Here is a 22,431-nt window from a genome sequence, read left to right on the forward strand (position 1 = left end):
TCTGAGCTGTGATGTTCTGAACAGTCTCAGTGCTTTAAGTAATATGAGATTTTTTGGAAAGCAGTTTAGAGTATTCGCTTAGTAGCATTTCAACATTCCTCATCCAAATACTTTTTTTGTTTGTTTGTTTTTTGTTCTACCATTGTGTTATCTTTCCAATATCTAGGTATAATTCATATAAATCTATAAGAAGCCTTGCTGTAATATGACTAAGACGAGGCAAAAAATCTATTTTCTGATTTCAGTTGTGTGTTAGTTAACTTAGCTGCAGGAGCACTTTTTTTCCCTCATAATTAGCTTAATAGATAATAATATTGTATAATATATTTTAAAAAGTCATCAAGAACTTCAAAGTTATTCTGTCTAAATTGCACTAAATTTGGGTGCTAATTTACATAACTGCAGAGCACATTATGTTTGTTTCTTTAATTATCTGAGTATGATTACATGGTAAATCTGATAGAAAGACCTTATTTGCTTTTCACATTTATGAACAACAGGCATATTATTTTTGTGTCAATAGGCATTTAAACTCAGAAGCTTTTCTCAAAGAACTTTTGAGTAGTACCTTCAGTTTAATTAGTTACTCTTATTTTAGAATTATGAGAGCTTTTTCAACTTTTAATATTAAAATAGTGTAGAAATTAAAATTCAAGGAAACAAATAGAAAACATTGAAACATAAATTATTTTATTCACGTAAAATCTAAGCTATTACACTTACTACTATTATGTAATTGTCTCTCATTTTCAACATTCCAGATAAATAACCTGTGAAATTTATTTTCCCTGAGATTTTTATTTAAAACTACTCAAGCAAACCTATCTAAGTCCAAATTCGGATTGTAATTGTCCCTTTAGTGTTGAAAATCTACAAGTCCATAGATAGCTGCAGATAACAGATGCAAAACTGTGCCTAAATAAATTATATGATAGTCTGGATAAATAAGTATGTACATCTTCTAGTCAGTTTCCATATATAAAATCTGAATCTAGTATTTATTTCTGTATATTAATATTAATACATATGAAATACTATAAATATATGCAATATTAAAACTATATGTTATGTTATGAATATTAATTTTATATTAACTTTACACTGTGATTTTAAAAGTATCGGTTAAACTACCTCATTCCCCAAATACTCTAATACAAACATTTTTGAAATTATATCGAAAGCATAAAAATGCATCAGGTTTTTCTAATTCCAGAATAGAAGTTTTATTTAAATCCATATTTGATGGCATTTTCAAAGGTGATTTTAATATATATAGCCAAGAGATTACATATATTAAGGATTTCTGATAATTTTAAAATCACAAAATCAAAGAATCAAAGAGGTTAGGAGACATCTCTGGAAATCATCCAGTCTAGCCCCTTGCTAAAGCAGGTTCTCTACAGTAAATTCCACAGGAAAGTGTCCAGATGGGTCTTCTACTTTCAGAGAAGACTTCACCATCTCTCTTGTTAGCCTGTTCCAGTGCTCTGTGATCATCACAGTAATATTTTTTTCATCATGTTCAGGTGAAACATCCTCTGTTTCTCTTTGTTCCCATTGTCCTTTGTTCTATTGCTGGACATTGAAAGTAGCCTGGCCTCATCCACTTGACACCTTCCCTTCAGTATTTATAAACTTAGATAAGATTTCCTCTCAGTCCTCTTCCTTCCAGGAAGAACAGTCCCAAGTCTCTTGGCCTTTATTCATACAGGAAATGCTCCAGATCCTGCATCATCTGTGTGGCCCTTTGCTGGACTCTTTCTTCAACTGAGGAACCCAGAACAGGTCACAACTGGCCTCACCAGGGCAGAGTAGAGGGAGAGGAGAACTCCTCTTAAGCTGCTGGCCACACTTTTTTTTAATGCATTCCAGGAAACCACTGGCTTTCTTGGACATAAGGGCCAAACTGTTGTAGATCAGGATACCCAGCTCATTCTCTTCACAGCTTCTTTCCAGTAGATGAGTCCCTAACCTGTAATGATGCATTCAGGTATTCCTCCCCAGACGTAGGACTCTACATTTGCCTACATTAAACCTCATCAGATTCTTCTCTGTCCAACTCTCCAGCCTGTCTGAGACCTGTCCGGGTCTCACTGAATGACAGCACAGCATTCTGGAAGCCACTGGAGCCAATCCTCCAAGCTTCAAATCACCACTAGCTACAGGAATCCAACCAGACTTTGCACTGCTGATGACAGCCCTCTGAGATCTGCCAGTCAGCCAGCTCTCAATCCACCTCACTGTCCACTCATCTGACACACACTTCCTAAGCTTACCTATGATGAATTGATGGGAGGCAGTCTCAACAGCCTTGCTGAAGTTAAGGTAGACAACAGTCACTGCTCTCCCCTCATCTACTCATCCAGTCATTAAATCCTAGAATACTACCAGGTTGAAAAAGCATGATTTTCCAGTGGTGAATCCATATTAACTACTCATGATAATCTTCCTTTTCTTCCGTTTGCTTTGAGATGATATTCAGAATAAGTTTTTTTTATCACTTTTCCAGGGATGGAGGTGAGGCTTCCTGACCTGTACTTTTCTGGATGCTCCTTCTTTCCCTTTCTGAAGACTATATTGATACTGTCTTTCCTCCACTCTTCAGGCACCTCTCCTGTTCTCTGTAATCTTTCAAAGATGATAGGGAGTGGTTTGGCAGTCACTTCTACCAGCTCTCTCAGTACAGGTGCTTCTTGTTGGGGCCCGTGAATTTGTGCATTGTCAAGTTTTGCCTAGCAAACGCTGAACAGATGTTCCTCAACTGAGGAGGTCTTCCTTTCTCCAGGCTGTCTCTCTTGTTTCCAAGGCCTGGGTCAAAACTTAGCAGTAAAAACTGAATGATTACTCTCAAGTCATTGTGTTTTGGCTTTTTCTTCATATGTGAATTAGTTTAAAATTGGGAAAAAAAATAAATCAGTTTAGTAGTAGAGCTAATATTTTAATGTTTGCATACTGCTAAAATACTTTCTATGGAAGCTGATCTTTTTTTTTGTTGTTGTTGCTGTTCAAACTAAAGAATTACCTCTTTAATTTTCAAATCATATGGACCAGATTAATTCTGAAGGAGTTATGCTAGAACTTGTCTTGTGAAACTTCCATATCTTTCACATACGTTTAGTAGGACCTGGTAAATAAATGGAACCTTTGTCACGCCCAGTGTCAAATGAAGAAAAGATAATCTGTATTTGTAGAAGGTGGTCTGACTAAGATATCACTTCAAATAAATTTTATTTTAAATGTCCACGTATATAGAATAAATTGACAAGATAAACATATTTTATAGTTTGCCTTTGCTCATTTAGCTTGAAATTGAAATGCAGAGAAAAATACAATGAGAATTGGTTAGCACCAAGGAAGTAAAAAACTACAGAGAAACTTGATATCAGAGAGAAACTATCAAACAGAACCAACATGGGAAGAAACAAAAGCTACTTTTATGAATGTCCACTGTTAACAAGATAAGAAGTAACAAGCTTAAATTCTAGTAAAGTTCAGATTAGGCTTGGAAAGGGCTTTCTTACTTCAGTTAAATATTGAGCAAATTACATAAAAATGTTAAAAGATTGGAATTTGGATAGGAAATTAGATGCAGTATTCTCAGGGACAGTTCAGAAAAAGGTTCATCTGCTTTGAAGCGTTTTGTTTTTGCTTTTTGTATATGAAATTTTTGATAGTAATAATGTTCTTAGTAAGAAGGCAGTTTTTTCTTAATGTTAACATGGATTTACCTACTACCTTGACAGCAACTGTTTTCATGGGAAAAATTGTTTGTGCTCACTTCAAAATATAAATGATAAATGAATGTTTAAGTAAAGAGTCTATTTGACTATGTGAGGCTGAGGTAAAATAAAAATCTAAGCTTTTTTTTCTCCCAAAAGAAATTGGGTAATATGAGCATTCTGTAATATTTAATAAGGAATTTTATACTAAATTTGTGGTGGATCCTATTAGTATTACCTGCTAGGGCTTAAAGTCAGCAAATCCCTGCCAGTTTGTGTCCAAGTAGGAGAAGTATTCACCTGAAAAGTTTAACAAACAGTGAGACAGAAGCCTCATGATAAGTATGAGAAATACACAGCCTTTGCTACAACAGAATGAAAACATGGCTTATATACATTACCAGAGACAAAATCTCATTTGCTGACATTAATAGAGACTACAGAAATGGTTTTCTGTATTGTATTTCTTCAGCTATAGAGAATAATCTTTTCTTTCTATATTTTTACTTTCTTTTTTTTCTTTCTTCCTTTCTTTCTTTCATCAAATACAATATTTTAAGAGTACTGTTGTGTGTAACTTTGACAAACTCTATTCTGACAATATCTAGTGCATAATGTTTTTTTCATCATTTAATAATTTTAGGAAAAGCAGTGACTTGTGAAAATACATTATCTTTTTCTTAGATTACCTTTGATCTTGGCAATTAATTACCATAATTTTTGTTGAGCATTAACTTTGAATAGAGATAAATTAGTTTATGTGATGTAAAGTCATTCAGAAGAATAATAGGTTAAGCACCTTGCAATTCAACATTATTTCATGTCTTGAATTTCAAAAAGAATAAAGAAAGATGACATATCTAGATATGAAAATTTATGCAAAATTACTAACTAGCAGAAGGTATTTAGCTGCACCTCAAGTACTGTGTTTAGTTTTGGACACCTCACTGAAAGAAAAACACTGAGGGAACTGGATTTGTTTAGTCTGCAGTATAGGACGCTCAAGAATGACCTTCTCTCCTTCTGCAACCGCCTGAAAGGAGACTGTGAGTGTGGGTCGGCCTCTTCTCCCGGGTAACAGTAACAGGGCAAGAGAGAGTAGTGTACCTGGGAGGTTCAGGTTGGAGACTAGTAAAAACTACTTCTCAGAAAGAGGGGGAGGCATTGCAACAGACTGCCCAGTGAGGTGAAATCACTGTCCCTGGACATGTTCAAGAACTGTGTAAACGTGGCATTGAGGGTTATGATTTTCTGGGTATGGTGGTGAAGGGCTGATGGTTGGACTACATGACTTTGGAAGTCTTTTCCAACCTTAAAGTTGGTTATATGATAAGTTCATATTCAGTCACAGACCTACAGTGCCTTTGGTATAACAGGGAACTTGCAAAATAATTTACATACCTCAGAGCACTGCTGTGGGTGAGCACAGGACAGGGATGGTAAGCAGGCAAGAAAAAAAGTCAGAAGAGAACTGAAAGTTGCTGTGGTTGCTCTGTCCACGGAACTACTCAAGATCAGGTTGGGTGGGGCTTTGGGCAAAATGAGGAAGTGAGCAAAGTCATGTTTGTTTTGTCATTTGTGCCTATGAGTAATCTGAAGGAAGAAATCTCTGTGCATGGTGCAAAGCTGCCATTCAAAGGGACATTGCACAGGATAGTGGACGTGGCTGTTATGAGAAATTAAAAGTGGCAACTCAGGAGTTGATCTGTAAAAAATCCATGTGGAAAAGGTCAATTAAGACAAAAAGTGGACATGAATTTGGCAGTGCAGCCTTGAGTACAAAAAGGCATTTGCCTACACAAATTCAACAACAAGAGCATAGCCATCAGGTCAGTACATGTGATTATTCTTCATACTGACTACCTGGATTCTGCATCTTGAATATTCTGTTCTTTTTGGGACTGGAGCAACTTTTGCACGTTGCTCCTAACAGAGTCAGGGCCTGAAGGACTTGGGCTCGAAGGAGTAGATGAAGGAACAGGGCTCTTCCTGGAGAAGAGTATCAGATACATATCTTAGTACCATTTGCATTTACCCGTGGGAGGACTATAAAGAAAATAAAGCTGGTCTTCTTCATCCAGAGGTGCCCTGTGGAGGGATGAGGTTTTACACATTGCAGCAAGGAAAACAATGAATAAGTATAACAAACATATAAATCAGAGTGAGAATGTTCCTCCTGAGAGACTGGAGAAAATGGAGATTGAACAAGATCCTGAGCAACCTGCTAAAATTCTGGGGTTATAGCTGCCTCTCCTGAAAATAGGACCAGATTAGCTTGACAGTCATTTCTAACATGAATGATTCTATGTTTCTAAAATGTCACAGGAGATTAATAAGTGTGCTAGTTGAGAAACAATCTTACGAGTGTATATGCTTGTGTACAAGTAGTAGAAATAATTCTGTAAAGATTAATAATATATATATATATTGCTAATTCCATACTAGCTGCAGTTAGTTATGATGAGCTCTCAAGTGAAATTTTTGAGAGCAACTTAGAGATTTGTTTTTTTCCTTGAAACATGTTTTCTGAAATGCAAAATAAATAAATAAATAAATAAATAAATAAATAGACAGAAAACTACAATCTCTATTGTTGCAGCTGATTTTGCTTGATTCATGGAAATAGTTTGGCCCTTTTCTTTTCTTTTTTTTTTTTTAATTAATTATATATATATTTTTTTCTACATCTGCAGTGACATTCCCGATATAAAATTCTGTAATGCAATTTTCCCCAGGGATCCTTTACTTTCTTTGTGCCATATTTCAATCCTTCATACTGTTTTCTTCTCCAAAGAATAATGAGCTTCAACAAGAAAACCAATTAATCTAATTTCCTCAGTTAATGTGAATTCTTACTGTGTCAAATGTTTTTTTTTTTCACAGCCAATAACTTAATAAATTTCAATGACAAATCAGTGGTCAGAAAGGCAACTGAAAAGACAAAAAAGCATTTAAAATAATGCTCATTATTGAAGAAAAAAGGCTTTCTTTCCCTTCTATACATACATGCTCTTAATGGCTGGTAAAGACTGGTATAACAAATTAAAGTAATAGATCTGGATTTTTTTTTCCTTAGAGCCATTAATATATTTTCAAACTGTTTTCCTATTTATTTAAATAATTACTACAATTTCAATACTTTAGTTTCCAGCTATCTTTCTGTGCTCACTATCTATTGAGCTGCTAACCTCAAAATTATAATTTTAGAAGATGAATAGGTTATTGCAAAAGGCGTTCAATTGAATAGTTTTATTTAGGAAGCTCAGGAATAGTCCATGAATATAACAGAATTTTTTACTCTAATACTAATACTAATGCTACTAAATTATAATAATAATAATACTCTAATACTAATAGTTATTAACTGTTCTTTACATAGCAGATTCTGAATCTAATGTCACACCCATAAAAAATTGGAGTGTACTGTGTTTTATTATGCTAGTTATTCCATGTGTAAAAGAAAAATATTAAAGAATTGTTATCATAAATAGTTTAGAGATATTGAAATGAGCTGCAGTTCCCCACCACTTTGAGAGAGGAAGTTGAAATATAATGTTTTACTTCCCAGAGTGGCTGTACTGCTCTTCACATAAGAGAAAAAAGATCTTCACGAATGTTCAACATAAGAAAAAATTAATCATGTAAAATTACATTCCCAGGTATGACAATTAGGTCAAGTTGTGCAAATAGTGTTTACCTAGCATACTCACTATATTGCTACTTGTTCAGTCTTCTTGTGGTCACACTTGCCCATTTCTATACATAACGGGTCCTGGGATGCCTTTAAAGCTGTTACATGTTGACTTGAACATAACGCTTTTGTTGCAGTTTTTCTGACTTCTCAAAAGTCAACTGAGCCAAGACATCTGCCTGCACATGTACTCTTTATGTCCAAGTTACTAAATGCTTTTATTCCCCAGATTTACCCTTTCATGAGAATGCATACAGAATCTCAGAATTACAGATGATATAAAATAATTCTAGGAAAGGGCTAAATTTTTATTTTTAATTTTTGGAAGGAGTAGAGGGAAAGGATGGGGCACTGGTTAGCTTTTATCATCAATTTTGTAAGAATATCTAAGAGTGCTGCTCCAAAAGTAATGTCAACAATTTTACAGCTTTTGTTTGCAGTGTTGAAATACGAAACCTTTCAGACATAATTTATTCAGAATATAGAAAGAATTTAATTTTAATTGAATGAACTAATATTAATTGGAGAATCTTTCTAAATCTCATATTTTTCTATGTCTTATAGGAATTTTAAAAACTTTTATTTGGTGAACGTCCATTTATTTTGTTTTTTCTGTATGAAGTATTCCTCCTGGCTTTTCACTTCTGCGTGTTTTTTTCTCTGAATGTTTGTTCATTTTGATTTTTTTTTTTTTTAACATTTGTAATAGAATTGTTATTCTAACAGAATAAGAAAAAAACATACCTATCCCCTTACGCATCTTCTGTTTCCTCCATTCTTTTCTTTCCTTATAATCTACCTCAGTTGTGTATATATTCTATCTGCAGACTGAGCTGTTCTACTCGTGCCGCTAGACCGATTTCTAATAATTATCTTCTAGGCCATTAAACTTCAGCATTGATTCATTGAGCTCATAGTAGGTGGACTGTTATCTACAATTTTACAGCTGTGAAGGTAACACCAATAAGAATGGTCTTTGTTCTCTGGGCTTTGCAGTGTTCTATGAATACTGCAAATTACAAGTCTTGTTTGAATTCTGAATTTTGATTTTCCAGAGTCATTTATTTCTGTAGCAAATTTCTATTCTGAAGATGCTTCTGTTACTTAACTCATTCAAGACCAATTTTACTCATATGATCCTTTCTAGTTGCAGTTTTAAATTGTGGAAATTAGATAAAAAGATGGTTGAAAGAAGAAATCCCGGAGGTCTGTCAGGAATTTATGGTTTTGAAGCCTATAAGTTCCAGATCTTTTCTCCCATTCTGTCCAGTATTCAAGCTTTAACAAGCTGACGGCCACTGTGAATGTATAATATCTTTTAACAGCACTTAATATACTTGTGTAGCATGTTATCCCTATTATACACTCTGTATAGGTTTTATTTAATTTTGAGAAGGAAAGACTGCATAGTTTCTGCTCTAGAAAACTGTCTATCCCTGGATGTTTTCCTAATGCCTCAGGAAATAATTTCATATCAGACTCTACCATATTTCTGACCAGAAAAGAACAGTAAAGAAAATAGCTGAATCCATCTACATTTCCCTTGACATTCTGATCTCCCTTGTTCACATTAGATGCAAACTGGCTTTTTGCTGTTGGTAGTAGTGTCTTTTTTGCCTTTTTTTTTTTTTTTCCTGCTTTCTAGTCTTGTCTTAACTTTAGTCTTAGTTTTATATTTTCTCACTGCAGCACTCTTCCTTATTTCATCCTCCTTTCTCAAATCCTAACAGCTTCTTTTACGTTTGCATTTTTAAAACTTCCAGTGGAGGAGTAACTTTCTTTGCAGTGGTACATGTATTTGATACAGAATGCGAAAACAAAGAATTGGACAAAACAATTTAATACAAATTATAAACTATAATGTCAGAATAAATTAGCAGAGTACCTGAGTGGTATTACTGGCTTCTAGTGTGAAAAGAAATGAATCATCAACAATCTCAGTGATATTAGACTTCCAAGAATAAATCTCTAAAACTATTTATTCTTTACAAAAAAAAAAAAAAAAAAAAAAAAAAAAAAAAGTTTTGCTTAGCAATTATGGATTCTGTCAGATCATGGAAGAGATCATAAGGTTTCCTGTGGATAAGAATTATCCACCTAATGCATAACATTTCTAATAGTGCTAGTTACTTATAATGGAAGTTTCTTTTTAAACATATTTCATTTCCTTGATGAACGAGGTGGTTTATGAACAAGAAGTAAAAGTATTTAGTATTCTTTCTAACAGTTTTGGAAGTGTTTATCATAAATGGTTAGTAGTATTTAGCATAGATGCTAGAATAGCAAAATATTGATTTCATTTGGATCCAACTAAATTTGCTGTAATAATTTGAGTATGGTAAATTCACACTATGTAGAAAGAAATGTATAATTTTTTTCCCAATTCCCAGCTGTTGCCTGAGTTTATTTACTGCCCTTCTTACTTCGTTATAGATAAGAAATAGAATCCTAGTGCTAAGTAATGTTCTTTGTCTTGCCAGTATTTATCAAGTCCTCCTTTACTCATCTCTTCCTGGAAATACATATTCTAAACATTTCTTTTTCTTTTAAAATTGCTTGTGACAAAAATTTCATTTCCAGCTCTCTATCATTTCAAATTAGAATGGTCTTTACTTTTCTGTCTTATAGCATCTGTAGCATCTGATGCATCTATAAGCTTTCATTTCAGGTTTTTGTTGTTGTTGTTGTTGTTGTGAAAATCACAAAGTAGACTGTTAAGACAGAGGCAGAAGATATTTTCTGAATAAGTAGAAAGAGTTTTTTTTCAGAGGCTCATCTCTATTTGCAGGACTAGTAACATAGTGCACCAACAGAAAAGCTAAGACCTTCATCCTTCATTTAAATTAACGTTTGAGCAATGTCTTCTTTCCAGAAATCAAGTTGTATAACTAGAATCCAACACTAGTATACTTGTTTCTATACCGAAACAGTAAATCAGATTTCTGGGACAAAATAAAACTTTAGATTCCCAAATAGTTGCCAGGAAGATGCAAAGGAATAATGAAAAGCATCTAATCAAGCTTGCCTTTGCTTCTAATCAAGTTCAAGACTGCTTACTGCCCAGATAGTACTGCCCTGATGACCATACAGAAAACTGATTTTTCCCTCTCCCTTGTAACTTTCTACAGGAAACCTTAATAATTCTATTGCATCATCATCTGCAAACAGTAATAGCATTATTTTCATTTGTCTTTGAAGAAATTTTGGTTAAAATTAAATTAAATTAATAGCAAAGGTCAGTTTAATATTCTCTGGGGGAAGAAAAAGAAGAAGAAAAAAGTAGTAAACTTTCTGATTCTTTCAACTTGGATTTTAACTCTCAAATTGTACAGACTTGGCAAGACTGCCTACTTAGTGAAATTTTATATTACTTCTTAAGTATGTACCTGAGCATGTGTATATGAATAAAATAATTTAAGGGTATTAGCTCATTTCCAATGTCTCTATAAACAAAGTATCTATAGTATCTTTTCACAAGAAAGGAAAACATATGTTATTACATTAGTTTTAATAAATAAAAAAATTACCTTTTCAATTTCAGACTATAAAGCAAATATTTTCCTGCAACTTTTCTAAGCAGTCTCAGAGGAAGGAAGGCAGGATGCACTAACCTCTATATCGAGGAAGGAATTGAGTTTGAAGAGCTATCCCTGAACAATGGCAATGAGCAAGCCAAAAGCCTGTGGGGAGACCAGAGCAAAAAAGGGAGACTTTTGGTTAGGATCTACTACAGGCTGCCTGATCAAATGGAGCCTATTGATGAAGCCTTCATCATCCAGCTATGAGAAGCTTCAGTCATAGGCTTTTGTCCTGCTGGGGAACGTCAACTACCGTGACATCTGCTGGAAAAGTATCACAGTGAGCTGTAGGCAATCCACGAGGTTCATAGAACATCTCAAGGATAAATTCCTAAGCCAGGTAATAGACAGTCCCACTGTGGGGGAATGCAGTGCAGGACTTGTACTCACACCAACATGAGTGAACTTACTGGTGACATCAGGATTGGAGGCTGGCCGGGTCGTAGCAACCATACAATGTTGGAGTTCACACTCCTGAGGGTTATCAGACAAAGATTAAAAGGCTAAGTTTTCGGACAGCCAAATCCCAGCTCCTCAGAGAGCTAGTCAACAAATCCCTCTAAGAAACTGTTCTCAAAGACAAGGGAGCCCTGCAGAGTTGGCAGATTTTTAAGGAAGCTTTCCTGAGGGCACAAGAGGTCTCCTTCCCCAGGTGTAGGAAGTTAGGAAAAGAAAGCAAGAGATCAGCATGGCTGAAACAGGATTTGCTGGTCAAACTGGAGAACAAGAACAAAACACACAGGTAGTGGAAGCAGAGACAGGTAGCCTGGGAGAAGTACAAGGAAGAAGTACAAGAATGCTGTTGGCCATGTAGCGATGGAGTCAGGAAGGCCAAGACCCAAATGGAACTGGAGTTGGTAAGAGGTACAGTGAAGAACAAGAAAGATTTCTATAGATACATCAACCAGAAAAGGAAAGTCCAGGCAGGCAAACCTCCATAGTAAGCAATAGGTAGACTGGTAACCACAGACAAGGAGAAAGCTGGGGTACTCAAAAAGCTTTTTGCCTCAGTCTTCACTAGTGACTGCTCTATAAACAGCTCTCAAGCAAATGGTTCAGAAGGTAGGAACTGGAGGAGAAATGCCCCACTTGCTGTAAGAGAAGATCAGATTTGTGCCTGTTTGAGGAAGCTGAACATTTGTAAGCTTATGGGTCTTACAAGATGCATCCCAGGGTCCTAGGGGAATTGCCTGATGTAGCCACCAAGACATTCTCAGTGATATCTGAAAATTCACAGAGGTCAGGTGAAGTCCCTGATGACTGAAAAAAAGGCAAGGTATCACCCATTTTTAAGAAGAGTAGAAAGAGTGACTCAGGTAACTACTGAGCTGTCAGCCTCACTTCAGTGCTGGGGAAGATCATGGAGCAAATCCTCCTGGAAGATATTCATATGGCATATGAAAGACAGGGAGGTGACATGGGATAACCATCATGACTTCACCAAGGGCAACCAACCTTGTCACTTTTTATAGTGGCATAACTGCATCAGTGGACAATGGAAGAGCCACTGATGTCACCTATCTGGACTTCAGTATGGTGTTTGACATGTGATCCCATGCAACATCCTTCTCTCCAGACTGGAAAGATAAGGATTTGATGGGTGGACTGTTCAATGGATGAGGAACTGTTTGCAAGATCATACCTAGAGAGTGATGGTCAATTGTTCAATATCCGGATGGAGATGAGTGAAAAAATGGTGTCCCCCCAGAGGTCAGTAGTGGGACCAGTGTTCTGTAACATCTTCATCAGTGACATCAAAGTGGGTTCGAGTGCACCCTTGGCAAGTTTGTGGATGACATCAAGCTGTGTGATTGACATAGTCAAAGGACAAGATGACATTCAGAGAGACTTGGAGAGGTGTCAGCAGCGGGCTCACGTGAAAATCATGAAGTTCAATAAATTCAAATGCAATGTCTTGCACCTGGGTTGTGGCTACTCCCACTATTAGTACAAGCTGGCAGATGTAAGGATGGAACACAACCCTGTTAGAAAGGTCCTGAAGGTACTGGTGGAGAGCAAGATGGACATGAGCCAGCAATGTATCCTTGCAGCCCAGAAAAACAGTTGTATCTTGAGCTGCATGGAAGAAGCATGGCCAACTAGGTGCAGGATATGATCCTGCCCCTCTGCTCTGTTCTAGTAAGACCTCACCTGGAGTCCAGATGTGGACCTGTTGGAGTACATCCAGAGGAAGGCCACAAAAATGATCCAAGGAACGGAACTCTCCTGCAAGGCAGGCTGAGAGAGCTGGGGTTGTTCAGCCGGGAGAAGAGAAGGCTCCAGTCTGGTAGCAGCCTGTCAATAACTAAGGGCAGGCTATAAGAGGGAAAAGGATATACTATTTAGCAAAATCTATTGTGATAGGACAGGGGGAAATGGTTTCAAACTAAGAGAGGGGAGATTTAGATTGCATATAAGGAAGAAAGTTTTTACACTAAAGGTGGTGAAGTGCTAGCACAGATTGCCCAAAGCAGTGATGGGTGCCCATACCTGGAGACATACAAGTTCAGGCTAGCACTGAGAAGCCTGATCTAGCTGTAGATGGCCCTGTTAATTGCTGGGGAGTTGGACTAGATGGCCCTTAAGGGTCTCTTTGAATGCAAATGGTTCTATGATTCTATGATTCTGCTTTTGTTCTGATATGGATTTAATAACCTACAACCTCAAAATTGACCCTTTATGCTTGTTATTGCAGCCTAACAATTTTTTTTTTCCATGTCTTAGACATTGTTTTTTAACTGTAAACTTAGGAATAATTACTAAAATGTCATCTGATGACCTTCTGTCCTTATTCATAAGTACAACAATGTTTTAATGTAAAAATTCAGATTCATTGTTTCCTGAATTTTTAGATCGTTACTGAAAAATCTGTTGGGAAAAAAATCTCACTTTAAAAATCATTCTGTAAATGGAACTTTAAAAATATATTTGTAAAACATATCTGTTATTATAGCACTTACTTGTTGATTTTATTTTAATTACAGTAAATGACAGGCTCCAGCTGCGTGCTGAAGGTTGGAATCAGAACCACAGTCATGCTTTCGGTGACACAATCACATTCCTGCTACTGCAAAAAGAAGCAAATGGTTAACATTACCTTATGCACATAAATATTCTGTATTTCTAAAGTTAATTAATTGCAGTATCTTCTTTCAAAAGTTTTCAGATATCTCCGTGATATATTTGGAATTGTCAGAATGGTTTTGATTGAAGAAGGTACAGCTGTTTCTATATCCCCCAATTCTACTATTTCTTTATTAAGTAAAATATTACACTAAAAGACTTAATCTCAGTAGCAGCAGCCTTTGGGATGCTAGTGGTATCACATTCACACTATGTTCTTTAGACAGGTTAAAGGTAACATAATTAAGGACATATTCTGTGTATAAGATTCACTTAATCCTTTATTTTTCATTTTAAAGATTTTTTGATTATGTGGAATGGCAAGACAAACGTTATAAACACAGTGATTTCTGCACTGAAATAACTGTCATACAAACGTTCTTTCATATGCTGAATTTTCTTTCTCAGTAAAACCCTGGGTAATTTCCCTACACATTTTGAATAGCTTCCATCAAATTATTTTTCTCTTCGAAAAATTCTTTCTAAACAAGACAATTTAAAAATAATTTTATCCTTGAAATCACATTGCCAGGTAGTAGCATGTCCTAGAATGGGAGTGGTTTTCCTTATTTGGCTTGCCATCTTTCTCTTAGGCTCTTTAGTAGAGAGACTAGATACTTGAATATGCAGGGTTTTGGGTGTCATTAATTGTGTACCCTTAATCTGCATTTCATAGTTTACAATCGGGCATTGACATTTTATTCTTTTGTTTCTTTCTTTCTCCTTTTTTTCCTTTTTTAATCTGCAAGTAATTATTCTGAGTTCCCATGGACCTTATTCCACTCTTCCTGTTTTGAGATTCATCTCTATTACAGCTTCCTGAATGAGATCTCTTGAAACACAGAAATTTCAAGAGTTCTTGTAATGTCTTTGCAATTTAGAACTGAACTGACAAGGAATTGCAAAATAAGAATATCTACCTGCAAAACCGAATTACTCTTTGGATTAATTCCTGTCATATCTTATGTAGAACTCAGTCTCAAATCTAAGCACACAATTAGATGGTGTCAAAAGACACCATATAGCAAAAATAGGTTGAAAATCCTTGACGTACAATCTAAAGATAAATCACTGTACAACATTACATGCTTAAAGAATTTCATAGATAGTTAAGATTAAAACAACAAAACAAAAATGCTAGGAAGAGGCTATTTCATTTAACAAAGATATTAGATATTAAACTAAAAATTAGCAGAGGAATAAATATAGGAAATGACGTCGGAATATATTTCTCTAAAGAATGACAGTCATAGAAATATGTTCCAGAATATTATTAGCTCTTAACTATCAAACTGCAATCAAACAGGCTTAGATCAATTCTCACACATTTTATGTGTGTAAAACCCAGCCAGTACTGTGAAAATACAGGGATAGATAGCAAATACTACTTCTGCTTTTTCTTAAAAGGAACAAGACAAGTTTGAGTTCATTGCTTTTACAACTTTACATAATCAAAGGCACTCAAGCCTTAAATCTGCAGGAAGCAACAGGCTCAAGTTCCTGTTGGAGGATCTAAGTATCTTTCATAGAATTGCAGAATGGTTGAGTTGGAAGGGACAACTACAGGAAACCTTTTTTCAACATTTCTTAAGATGTGCATGGAATGTTGGTGAAGTCTACTGAATTTAGGCAGATGTACTTCAATTTTCTTTTTTTCCTTCAATGAGCATTTTAAAATATGGACTTTTTTTTTCTTCTTTCTTTCTTTTTTCTTTCCCCCTCCTCTAATTAAACACAGCAACATATGAAAGTACTTTCTATTACAACTTTCTAAACATTCAGTGGAAATGTTTTCTGGAGCTGAGACAAAAAAACATGAGAGAGTAAATGGAGTGTAAAGTAGTGTGAAATGATGTGAAACAGCAACAAATGAAGAAAAGAATTGGGTTTTATGGATTTCTTTTTTACTGAATGTGAAGTAGAGCAGCAGATTTCTTAGAGCGCTTTTCCCAAATCCTAGTTAGGATTGTAAAATAATAAAAGAAAAAGATTTTAAACAACTAAATATTTAACATTTCAGTTCTGCTTTAACCTTACTAGCTTCATTAAATAATTAAACATCATGAGACAGACATACTGGAAGAGATGGAGATGATTTTAAGGTACTTGGTGACCAGTGGATGATGGGAAGACACGTGTTTCAGTACAACAAATGAATGTAATAAATACTTTGATAAATAAATGACTCAAATACAAAACTGTTCTGTAGTATGAATAAACTTTTTGAGTTCTTCAGTACAGTTCTAAGAATCTTAAAGTACAGACTAAATTTTAAAGAGGCAACATTTAATTTTCAAAGATACAGAACGTATTTCTATTCTAATGAAGTAGGTTCTGAAGCTTATGTATTTTTCTAAAACCAAATTGTGCCCTCATGAGTCGTATTGTTTTTAATTTGTCAGTGACATCTCTAAAAAAGTGAGAAAATTTAAAACGCATTTCGCACATTGATTCCTTATTAAAACAAAAAAGCACCAAACCAAAGCAAACAAACAAAAAACCCACAAAATGATATTTTCAATGTATTTTAGAGATAAGTACTGCAGTTCTTGAAATTATTCTTTGTAATCATATATGATTACATAGTGATTTTTCTGCACTTAAGTATTACAGAAATAAGTTGCAGAATTAAGACCGAAAGATAAATTCATCTACGAGAGTTTTCTAGCTCATTGATTAAAATAATAATAAAAAAAAGTTTTGTTTATTGGGTAGGAGTGAAAGAAGGTGAAATGCTTCTCTTTTAAAACTAGCATTACTTCCAATTAAATACTTTTTTCCACTCCTGTAGCATCAGTGCTGTTGCAATTTGATGATCTGTGGAATAACGTCAGTCAAGACTTTTTGGTGGCCTGTCCCCACAGTGGTACTGACTTGCTTATCTGGAAACTAGGGGAAAAAAAAAATATATATATATATATCTAAATGCTATTTCCAGAGCAGTATTTTGAACCAAAATGGCTCATATACAATGAGGTCACCCAGGTACTCCTGATCAGCATCTGTCTTTCAAGGAATGTAATCATTTGGCATCATTTGGATAGATTACTAAGTGTTCCCTGTGAATTTTTATATGTATGTGTGTACATGTATATATTTATATATATATTTTTATACATACATAAACACACACGTATATATATGTATTTGGCCAAAGCTTTTTGATATGCTTAACAGGAACAATCAAAGCTCTACTCCTAGTTGATAATTTGTCTAGCCTCCTTCTTTTGCCTGTTTTACAGATGAATGACAGAAACACACAGAGACATTCTCAGAATTGCACAGTGTTTAAGTCTATGTTAGTTCTGGATAATTCTGATTGTGTGGGGGAGGGCTAGTCATTCTTCAAGTGCCTTTGAGAAGACAGAACTCTGCTAACATACAAGATCTGTCATGATCTTATATGAAGAATGAAGCCCAGGTTTCTCAGAATCACAAGAATTTTTTGAGTTATGTAGTGTTCCTTCTATTTAAACAGCATGACTCATTTAAAAGAAGCACAGGAAATCTTGTCTGACTAATAGATTAGAAGGGAAATTTTAACTTCTCTTGTGTTACTTATCAAACATGGGTTTTGTCAGATTTATTCTCAAAAATGGACTTCTGACAGCTGCATAATGTACATTTTTAAAATGCTTGAACAATGTAATCACATAAGCATTTTGTATTAAGCTTGTCATTCTAGGGCTGCACATTTATACTGTAAACTAAATGTCAAACACTAGAAGGCTGTTATAGAAAAGGATGTGAAACTGCTGAAATGCAAGACATAATGGTACATGTTCTTATTAATGAAATAAGAAAAAAAACATTATGAAATGACATATTGTTCACTAACAGAAGTGGGTAATGGGGTTCCCAATTTCTTCTTAAGTACCATGACTACTACAGATTTGACTATGGAAAATCATTACATGAAAGAAGTGAATCCTTGTGGTTTTAATAAAGTATGATTCAGGGCAACACAAAATCTGATTTCTTAAATAATGTTATTGCAGATTTAGAAAAATCTAAAGCACATAAGCCATTTCTGAATGAATTAAATCCAGTTGAGCAATCAGAGAAAGATAATTTCACTGCAAGTGACAAAAGACTCAGATGTAACCTCACTTTTTAAACACTTTTTCCTTATTGAAATGGTTCTTGCAAATTATTTAAATCTTACTCTTTTCCATTTTGGTATCAGATTATTTGTGTCACTCTATACCAAATAATCAATATGTTTAGAAATATAGTCTATTCAGTGTACATATTTATAAAGTTTTGTTGCATGTATTTAACACACTAGATATTTTCCTTGTTTATGAAACAGTTATTTAAGAACCGCTATGCAATGGCACCTGATTTACAACTGTTTTTTGTGTCTTCTTGTTGGCTGTGGCTTGTTATGAACTCTCATCTTATACAAATGGCAATGAATGATCTTCTCATATGGCATCAGTTCTCACATTGACGGTGATACTCTCTTAGATTCCTTAACTTGTTCTTTGTTATTAAAAAAATAAAGTATACATTAAAAATGTGGTTATTTTAGCTAATCCTATCTTGTTGCAGATGGAACCAACTACACTATACTTATCATAATATAGATATAATTTAGTTAGTTCTAGTTAGTTTTCCACCCCTTTTCTACATCACTACATCATGCTTAATATATATACATATATATGAATAAACAAAAAATGATTAAAATGCATTACACACACATGTCTATATACATATACATAGAATTACCGACTGCACTCCCCCAGCATCAAGTTTCCTTCACATTGAACATCCCTGTTTTTCTGCATTACCCACCAAGTGGACCCTGGTCTCTGGGCAAAAACAGTACCACGGAGAGGTTTGCCCTTTCCAGAAGCTGGAAGAACCCAAACTGCCTTTCCCAACATGTTCTTTACGTGTACAACAGGGACTTTATCTCCCTCTATGGTATGTAGGGAGCCGGACTGGGTAGGACCATCACGATTGATAGATCCTCTGGTATTGACTAACCAGGTGCCTTCTGCCAAATGCTTCTACCAGTGCTTAAATATTCTGCCTCTCTTGCTTTCAGCATAGTTTTTAACAACCCATTGTATCGTTCAGTTTTACCAGAAGCTGGTGCATGGCAGGGAATATGGTAAATCCACTCAATGCCATGATCTTTGGCCCAAGTATTTACATGAGAATTTTTAAAACGAGTCCCATTATCTGACTCAGTTCTTTCTGGAGTGCCATGTCACCACAGGACTTGTTTCTCAAGACCTACTATGGTATTTCGGGCGGTAGCATGGGGTACTGCATATGTTTCAGGCCACCCAGTGGTTGCCTCCATCATAGTAAGCACATAACATTTACCACTGCGAGATCTTGGCAAGGTGATATAATCAACCTGCCATGCCTCCCCATATTTATACTTTTGCTATTTACCTTCCCCCCAGAGTGTTTTCATCCTCCTGGCTTGTTTGATTATGGCACATGTTTCACAATCATGAATAACCTGTGCAATAGCACCCATAGTTAAGTCCACCCCCTCGGTCTCTAGCCCACTTATATGTTGCATCTCTCCCTTGATGGCCCTAGGTCTCATGGGCCCATCGAGCTAGAAATAATTCACCCTTGTTCTACCAGTCCAGGTCTATTTGAGCCACCTCAATTTTGGCAGTTCGGTCTACCAGATGGTTACTTGTGAGATGGTGGCAATGAAAATGTGAGTTGGGGGTAGCTGTTGTTTGTAGTTTTGGAGTGTAAGAATCAATTCAAAAACTAAGGGTGTTCTCTGTTGTTCCCGGTATCTGTCATTAGCTGACATTAGTGTAGTGGTGTATCTGTCTGGTGCTGTTGATATGAGTTTCTGCCATATCTCAGGCATCATCCTCACTCTCTCAGGGTCGTAGTCTTGTCGTGAGTGGTTAGGAACAAAGTTAGGGTCATACAAAATTTCCACCACGGCCATTTCCCTCAAATACTGGATACCCTTTTCAACCATCTTTTCATCACAGGCTTCAAGCTGTCTTTGAAGGGATACCTTTCCTTCATGGCTATTAACACTCGTTCCCAGAGGGTGGCAACCCCATCCAAACATCGACTAATTCCTCTGTCAATAGCTGGATCTCTGGCAGTGGCTCCTTGTGGGCGAGCTTCATTACCATCTAGAGACAAGCTATTGGCAACCAGGAAACAAGAGTTTCATTCGGGCCCCATGTAAACTCCTTTCTTGAGCCTTGGATTTCAGTCATCTTCAAAGGCCGACGAGTACTAATAAGGACTTCCTCTTCATCAGTCTCTTCTGCATGTCTCTTAGTTTTTCCTTTTGCTTTTTGCGATGATGGTGGTTTTGAGGAGGGCCCCTCACCTGGATCTTCCTCCACCTCCTCCTCTGCTTCTTCTCTTTTCTGTTCTAGATGTGTGGACACTCGTTTCCATTTCTTGCCTTCCACAGGAGCAGCTGATATTGTTACTGGTGTCTCCTGTAATTGATCAGATTTGACTTGGAGATTTTCCCCTTTGGCTTGAACAGCTCAGAAACTCTCTCTCTCCAGAACAGTATTATATAGGGCATGGTAAGCACAAGCCAAACCCCAAATAAGTTGTACCTCCTTACATTTATGTAAGCCGCACTGTCCCTGACTTAAATACTGATTTAGTTTCTCAGGATCCCACAGGTATTTGAGAGTAAAATCCCATGACATTGCAGGTCCCCATGCTTCTAAGATCTTTCCTAAACCTCTCCATATTCCCTGCCAGTCAGCATTCTCTGGTTTTGGAGAAGACTCCTTCCCTTTATAATGAGTGCATTGGAATACATTCAGGGAAAATAATAGCATGTACACCAACATGAGTATTAATTCGAGATTCGAAAAACGTGTGACAAACCGAGAAGAAAGCCTGGAGACCAGTCTGAACATCGTGTTGTTTGTAAAATTAGCCATTCCATCTGGGATGTAAATGTCAAAATTCAAATCATACCACATTGCATATAGGTACCATGCAGGTGTCTCTGTCAGTGCCCTTAGTTGGTTATATATGAACACAATTCCACAACAAGTAATTATGACATTGATAATTGTCCAGTAAGTTGCGAATAACATCATTGCTTTTAATCCTTTACACAGCGCCCCTAAGATAAAGAGTGGGTTCATCGCTGATGTCTATTAAACAGGGGTTAATGAATTGAAGCTAATAAGAGGAGGGAAAAAAAAAAGAAAAAGGCACTACTCAGACTAAGCAGTGCTCAAAGTTTACAAATATCCCAGAATACTGGCAGCATGCCTAGTCTTTCAAGGCCAAGTTTTCCAGCACAGAAACCTGAACTACTGATAATGCTCCCTAATGAAGCTCTCTAAGAGCAGAGAGAGAGATTCGTTCTAAAAGCTAAAAAGCAGCTATGCCCGCATTCTCCACCAAAAAACCTGTCATGGAGTTAACTAGATCAATTTACGCCCGTGACGGGAAGAGGCAGTAGGCCCCTGACCTCCCCCCACCCCACAAAATGGGAAGAAAGGAAGGGAAGAAAAAAAAAAACAGTGGCAACAATCTATGGAGGAAAACTTATTTTACTAACTTTACTAACTGGAATGCAAGATAACACAATATAATACAATCTAATTGAAATCGAGACTAATAAATAAGATAGGAGAGAGAGAGTTCCCAAGTCTGAGTCAAACCTGAAAAGCTTGGAACGGCCAGGAAAGCACCCTCCAGCACCCACTGCCAGGCAGTAAGAGATCGCCCCACCCAGAAAGGCCAGATCCCATGACTTCCGTAATGTATAGGGAATTGGAGTATTAACACTTTAACTCCAAGTACACTACATGATGTTTTGATGCGGAATACTGAAAACCAAAAAAAAAACATAAAACCATGACATTTAGTAATTTAACAGTGACTTAACAAGATTGGAGATATCTGGATACACTTGATCATTAATTTTGTAGAGAATAAACACACAGATATAGGAGGCCCTCCTGTTGAGAGGTTCAGAGTGGACCTCCACACTTCATAGACTCCATGAACCACAGAGACAAGTAGCCTAGGTGCAGCTGGATCCACTCCTAGTCCCAGACACGGTCAATACTTTAAGCCTAATGGATTATACATGCACAGTCAAACTAAGATGTGATTTTAGTGAAGCTAACAAAGCTTAAAGCAAGGTATTAGTCACTTACCAAGGATCTGTATCGATAAGGTGTCTAAGCATCAAGGTGTAAGAAATTTCTGCACGTAATCTTGAGAAGAACCCCTACTGGAAGAGAGATCCTGTTATGTAGCCAATTGCTATGCATGAGGGCTTAAAGGGGCTTTTGAGCTGTTCTTTATTTGTGGGGTAATATGACTG

General features: G+C 36.1%; 1 long non-coding RNA gene across 2 annotated transcripts; it reads right to left on the minus strand.

Moving 5' to 3' along the window:
* Positions 1 to 1,198: 1,198 nt before the first annotated feature.
* Positions 1,199 to 21,834, minus strand: LOC104915188 (uncharacterized). Of its 2 annotated transcripts, XR_796276.3 has the most exons (4): positions 21,761 to 21,834; positions 13,949 to 14,055; positions 3,958 to 4,019; positions 1,199 to 3,124 (listed from the first exon to the last, which is right to left on the minus strand). It is a non-coding gene; the product is annotated as an uncharacterized LOC104915188 (long non-coding RNA). The 2 variants fall into 2 exon arrangements; XR_014880500.1 differs by lacking the exons at positions 13,949 to 14,055; positions 21,761 to 21,834 and adding an exon at positions 5,121 to 5,568.
* Between the last annotated feature and the right edge of the window lie 597 nt (positions 21,835 to 22,431).

This window comes from Meleagris gallopavo, chromosome Z (assembly GCF_905368555.1).
Source record: "Meleagris gallopavo chromosome Z, MGAL_WU_HG_1.1, whole genome shotgun sequence".
Taxonomy (NCBI): Eukaryota; Metazoa; Chordata; class Aves; order Galliformes; family Phasianidae; genus Meleagris; species Meleagris gallopavo.